We start from the raw sequence: 7,356 nt of genomic DNA, 5'->3' as shown, positions 1-7,356 counted from the left end.
TGAGCATCTAACAAGAGGTTATTAAGATAATTGTCTCCAAAATTAGTGAGCATTTGTAAACTTTTTTTCTCTTCTTCTAATTCCAAGAGGTTGTTGGTATTTTCTTTCACCTTCAAGGTCTTTTCTCTGATTGAAATCTATCACTCGTGATTTTTATCTTGATATTTTATAAGTGTGTGACTATGTCTTGTAAATCAAATTGGTGAATTGTATTATATATATAGTTATATCTTAACAAAATAAAAAGTGAAAAAATTCATTTAAATTTTATAAGGTTAAAATAGTCAATTTTTTATTAGAACAAAATAAGGTATTATTAAAATTGCTCCCTCCCCTCCCTTCCAATCAATCCAAACAGGAGATCATTAAAATCCCTCCCCTCCCTTCCTCCTCCCTCCCCTCCCCTTTGTAGCTACCCTCCCCTTTCCTCCCCTCCCCTTCCCTTGATTAAAATCCTCCCCTCCCCTTCCCTCCATCGAGCCAAACACAGCGTTAATTGATTGTTAATTGATTTAATATATTTTATTTTGAATTATTATTTTATATGGGTAAAATTGTCATATTTTGATTTAATTATGACTGATTGATTTTTAGGACAATTAATGCTACCTTATCCTTAAATTTTGTTTGTAGGTTTTTGGAAGATTTAAAAATAAAAATAAAAAAGAAATAAAAATATAATAAAAAAATAAATTAAAAAAATAATAATAAAAAGAGGGAGCAAAACGTTGTGTTTTGCTCCCCTTAACCTACCTACCCTAAATTATTCAAATCATCATCTTCATTAGCGTAAAGGGTAGGAGCTGATGGCGGCAGAGAAAGAAAAACAGAGAAAGCGAGCAGAGCATGAACGAAGAACAGAAGGAGGCTCGACGGCGAGAGGGAGAGTCTTCCATCATCATCATCACCTTCATCTTCTTATTCTTCTCCGCGTGGCAGAGTGATCATCGACGAAGTAGTGGCACTGTGAAGTTGCAGTCAGATCCCAATAACTCATTGTCACTAATATCTTTTCCTCTTCGGCGTTCCTCAATGGTAGCTTGTAGCAGAATGTTGATTGTGGCATTCACTATGACAAACCGTGGCTGACTTCCAATTCTCTAGAGCAATGGTTATGGCTTGAACTTAGAGTTTCAAAGGGGAGTTTCAGCTATTCTAATCTTTACTTCTTTCATTGTAATTGTGATTTTTAGGTCTTAGAATGAATTTTATGATGTTTGAATGGGCTATGATAATTTATATTTGTATTGAGATTGGTTGTAGTTGTTTGAATCTCTGATTAGCATTTAACATTATGCTGTGATTAGCTTTAATTTCTTTACATTGTACTGGGTCAAACTATGTTTTGAAATTATTGTGACCATTCACTGGTAATTCAAGGTGGCTTGGTTATTGGACTAAAAATGTTAATCGTTTTTCTTTGATTCTTTTTGGCTAACTGTGCTGAAACAGTTTAATTGTAAGTAATTAATATTCAATGTGGCTTGGTGTTGATTATTCTAATTAAACCGAGTCTAAGGGGTGGCCCTTAGAGTCTTTTGAATTTAGCTAACTCCCGAATTAATTGAAGTAATAATAGCCTTAATCATTGTGCTAGATGATTGTTTTTCTATTTGCTGTCACTTGTTAATTCTCTTTATTTATTTCATTAATATCCATTTTATAAACTAAAAATCCAAAAATTATTTACTCATTTTGCATACTTTTAAATTTTTCCAATTAGTTAGTTAAAAAGAAAATCAATCCCTTTCCAATTCAATTCTTTATTTTTGATACTTAGTTTGTTTAGGATTTTAAATAAAGGCTCCTCAAAGTGAAACGACTCGAGTTTTGCACTATATTGCCTTATTTGGATTTATTTTTAATTGAGAACCCCAAGACAAATGACAAAGGCTCTCATCAACGCCCAAATTGGTTTTCCCAATTAATAATTAAGACCAAGTATCTTGATCTCATCTAATTTGAAAATGTCTCCTCCCTCCCTCGTTATTTTCATAAGAATGGTGAGAAAGATGTTAGCAACAATATCATAATGTATGTTCATGTTTTATAATACTACTTTCAGTTGTTAATATAATAACTAATTAATTAATTTTAGTAAATTAAAAAAATTAGTTAAGTTAGTTATTTGTAATAAATATGCATTGTTTTCTCTAAAATATTCTTATTAATCATATGTATTAACTAAAACTACCATTTAATGAAATCTTTAACATGTGTAACTATTATAAAGACTATTTTAAGAAAATAAATAAATAAATATGATAGACAAAATAGAGTAGGGTCTTATATTTAGAATCAAATTAAATATTAAATTAACTTTTATATTAAGGATTGGGAGTAGTATAGGGGTTAAGCGGCATTCAATGTTTTAAAATATTTTTTTATTTGCACTTAGCACTTTAAAATAATTTTTAATGTAATTTTATTCTTAAAGTATTTTCTCAATCTCACTTAATGCCATAAAATAATTTTGTTCATAATTTTGTCCTTAAAGTAGTTTTTTTAGTAATAAACTACTGTTTTTATTTTTTTTCTCTTTTTTCCTTCATTATCTTTTATATTATAATTATAAAAGATTACAATTTATGTTTTCTCTTCTAATTTAATGCATGCTTTTCTTTTCATTTAAACAAAAGATCAACTTTAATTATTTACCCTTTCAATATTGGGAGAATTTTAATTAAATTTGGTTGAGATATCAAAATTCAAATTAAAACTTGCACTTTTAAATAATTTTTATTTAGACCAAGGGCCTTATTAGAGATTTTTGAATGTTGTTAAAAGACTAAAATATCCTTTTAAGTTGGTGAATTGGTAATTGCTGAAATGAATTTATGACTTAACTTCTTTTTTCTTGAGACGCCGCCTGATGATCCATCAGCTTTACGCTTTCTTGCTCTATATACTATTAAAAGCCTAAGATGTATGATTTTTTTCTTATAAATTTATATTAAACAATTTATATTACTCTATCCGTCCCATTAAATGTTGGAAAAATTATTTAGATTTCTAAAACAAGTTTTTATTAATTATTAGTATGAATTTTAGTAATGAGATGATAAAATATAACATGATAAAAATGTCTATATGGTAGATATAGCAAAGCACTTAAGAAAGAAAATGGCAAATTTGATGCTGAAATCAATTAGTACATTAAGATTCTAATTTTTTAAACTATTTTTTTGGGTCAAAGCTGATTTTTTAACTAAAAGAATTATTAATTTAATGGTGTTGAAATCAAGTAATTAAAGGGTTCTTGATCCCATTGCAAAAAAAAATTCTTGTTTCCATAAATTTCTTAAATTTTTTTTATAAATAAATACTATATAATGTTAAGTTTTCATGATTTAATTTTTTGTTTTCAAAGTAATATTATTTTAAATTATAAAAGGGTATTTTAGTCTTTTAACAATATTCAATAATCCCTAATAAGACCTTTTGGCCTAATTATAAATTTTTTAAAAGTACATGCCTTAATTTAAGTTTTGATATTTCAAGCAAATTTAATTAGAGTGTGTTTGGTTCAACCGGAAGAAAAGGAATGGGGGATTTTAATAAAAGGAAAATGAGAAAAAAAGGCAGGAGGGATTTTAATAGAAGGAAAAAAAAAGATTTTAACAGAAGGAAAAAAAAGAAGAGAAATTTTAATGTCATCTTATTTGATTCAAAAGAGGAGGAAAAATATTTTTATACGAACAGCTTCATCCTTATTTTATTTAAAATTTTTTATAAAATTATAATTTTATAATTATTAAAATTGAATAAATACAATTTTAATACGTAATTAATAACTAATATGTATCGAATAATTATAATTATATATTTGTAATAATATGTGTGTATATATTAATTATTATTGTTCACCATGATTATTCCGCCATCAAATTTTCCATTCCCATTTCATCAACTAGTTCAAAAACTACCTCACCATTTTGATTCATTCGCAGATTTGAGGGTTAAGAATGTTTCTTCTTCCATGAATTTGTTTCTACCTTGCATTTTTCTATTGGTTAAAGTTGAACATTAACAACTACCAGAATACTCAAAATACTCAAAATTGGAGGAAACAATCATAATAGATAAGCAACAAAGAACGCCAATCATGGCTGCCGCCACCCTTCGCCTCTTCTTCCACGCCTCCATTCTCGTCTTTAGCAGCACCTTCAATGGTGATGGCTTCAATGTGGTTGCACATAAGTGGGATTCTGATATCCACCAGGAGGAGCAAGTGATGACAATGATGCAGGGTAAAGGCAAGAGGTAAGCAGAGGCGAACGATGAAGAACGGCCGGAGGTCAGAAGTTGCAATGATTAGACTTGTAATACTAAAAACACGCATGTCATGGGCAGTTTAGTTGGAATGCGTCAAGTTGTTTCTCACTCCTAAGAAAACCCCACTTTTGGACGAATGAGGTGATAGAGGAGTATGGTCTAATCAAGAACAAGGTAAGGAGTCCAAACACATGAAAAAAAGTCCTACATTCCAAAAAATCCATTACAAGGCATTGGAGGCCTAATAACAAGAGTAAGAACCAAAACTATGAGGGAGGTCTTAATTTGTCTAATAAGAGAGCTAAAAGAGTTAGAGTCCATTTATTTGGAGGAAACACATTTTAGTGAGCCTAAAAAGAGTCCCAAAATGATAATCATATTGCTAAAAGCCCCAGAAAGATGATGTACAAGGCCCATGTAGAGTTCAGATTGGAGAATTCATTTAAAATACCATGTGATAAGTATGTGTCTTGGACAAGGATCATAAGTGACGTCCAAGAACATTCAAGAAGGATCAAGACGGCATCATTATGAATTAATTATGATTTAAATTTGTTTTTTTTTGGTTAAGGATTATTCTAGAAGATTATATTTTGATCTAATTTCCTATTTTCAAATAACAGACTTGTTTTTGAAATTTAAGTTATTTCTTTTTATTTCTATGTACTAAATGATGCCTCTTATAGTCAAATAATCATTAATGAGGCATCATTTCTAGCATTTATATCTTAAGATGTTGATTCTAGAGTCTTCTATAGTTGCCTATGTATAGACTACGTTTTTTATAATTGAATTTTGAGATTTAGATGAATGAGAATTGAGTTTATTTCTCTTTGTGTGAGCTTTGCTTGCATCCTCGTATTCTCGTAAGAATACTCAGCAGTATCAAAGGATTGATTAACCTTGTGGTGTTTTCATCGTTAGGGTTATAAGAGACAAGTTCTGTCAATGGCCTTTGATATCACGAGGGAGAAGGGAAAGGGAGTACAAGAAGACAAAAAATTTTACCTCCCTTCGCCTTCATTCTTTCCAACCAAGCACATTCACCTCACCGCTTCCTTTCCTCTCCCCTCTCCCTTAAAAAACCCCAACCAAACGCTTAGGATTCCCCCTTCAATATTGGTTTGTTAGTTCCAAATATAAGTAGGCTTTAAATACTTCTATACGTAAATACTACTTCCAATTCTTAATATAAGAGCTAGTTGACTAATTTAAATAGATTTAAAAAATTAGTTAAGTTACTTATTTATACTAAATATGTGTTACCTTTTTTAAAATATCATTGCTAATCAAGTGTATTGGCTAGAACTACTATTATTATAAGGACTAATTTTTTTTAAAAAAAGATAAATGTGAGAGATAAAATGAATTGAAATTTTGTATTTATGACCAAAATAAAAATTGTAACGTCTTGAGTTTTATCAGGTTTTAATAGCCTCTTTTGGTTGATTTTGAGGATAGATTAGCGATTTAATCTTGATCTTGGTGTTTGGGTTGGATTTGAGGTATGTTGGAGGAATAGGTGAACAGACCTCTCTCAGAGTATGTTCGCCGCGGTGCACTAGGAGTTCCAGGGGAGAGTATCCTTTCGGGAATGTTTCGCCGCGGCGAAGATTAGGGCATGCCGCGGCGAAGTTTTTCTAGGCGAGCGAGAGCTTCCTTTCGGGAAGATTTTGCCACGGCGAAGTAGGGTTTTCAGGCGAGTAATCCCTCTCAGGATTAGTTCGCCGCGGCGAAGGAGTCTGAATCTATATAGTCGCGGGAGGGGTTCAGTGTGCGAAAATTAGAAAAATCTGAGGTAGAGAGAGAGGCTCTGCTAGGGTTTCGAATTTCTGGCTTGGAGGGGGCATTTCTAAGGATCCATTACTTCAAGTAAGTGATTTTAACCTCTAATCTATCTTCTTTCTTGGAATTTATAAGGATTTATGGTGAAACCCTAGAGTTTTCTAGGTTGTTATGGAATTGAGGTTTTTGACCGATTGTTTTGAGTTTAATTGAATGCTTTGGGTTAGTCTAAGTATTTAATCGGTGTAGTTTTCTTGGATTTAAAGAACTTTGAGTTTTTGAAGCTAGGGTTTATGGAAATGGGAGGTTTGTGATTGAGGATGATAATGTAGAGGTTGATTTTGAGTTCTGTGAATTGAGTTATGTCAAGGAGGGTTAAATTGGATGTTTAATCGGTTTAGATTGTTGTTAGAACTTCAATTGTTCAAATAGGATGTTTGGGTGTTGAATTCCTATAGTAGGTCCTTGAGGTTTGAATCCTAATTGATGCTTGGAAGGGGATTTGATGTTTTAATGGACTTTTATGACTTTAGAGTGTTGTTTTGATGGTTATACCCTTTGAGTTGGGTAGAGTTTTGGTTGGAGCTAGCAATTTTGTGTCCCCAAATGTTGTTTTGGCCACATTATTAGTTTGAAAGCTAATACATGATGGTTGTGTGTTTGTGTGCTTGTGTAGACCGGTTGTGAGTCTTGTTGGTACACGGGGCCATATTGTTGGTTTGTTATTCCTTGCTCAGCGAGAGGTAACCACTTTTCAATCCTTAGTACATGCTTCTGTGGTATTGTGAGTAGATTTATGTTTTGTGCTCCGAGTAACAATTATGTTCAAAGTGTATGTTATATATAAAAAGGAAAACCGTCTTGTGGGGTTTCGATTGATGATGAATGAATCTTGAAATTGTGAAAGATATGCCACTGAAAGAAGTAAATTATGAAATGTTCAATTACTATTTGATTATGGTTTGAGCATGATGCATGAATTGGGAATTGGTGAGAGTTTTTGATAGTTACTACCACGTGGTAAGGCCTCCATTAATGCATGATGGTTGGCTCAATACGTCCCCCATAGTGAGGGATAGGCCTTTTGGCTCCCTATGTCCCCCAGAGTGAGGGATATATAGGCCTTTTATGGCTCCTTACGTCCCCCATAGTGAGGGATAGGCCGGGTACGGCTCTTAAAAATCCCCCAAAGTGAGGGATATGGTTGACGGGAATTGCATCATTGCACTTGCATGACTTATAGTGGCTATCATTATATATTACTTGTGAACTGCCCCACTCGACACCTCACAAGCA

The sequence above is a fragment of the Neltuma alba genome, unplaced genomic scaffold (genome assembly GCF_004799145.2).
Source record: "Neltuma alba isolate B1F8T4 unplaced genomic scaffold, ASM479914v2 tig00003082_pilon, whole genome shotgun sequence".
NCBI classification, from domain to species: Eukaryota; Viridiplantae; Streptophyta; class Magnoliopsida; order Fabales; family Fabaceae; genus Neltuma; species Neltuma alba.
Note: the sequence above shows the minus strand (reverse complement) of the source record.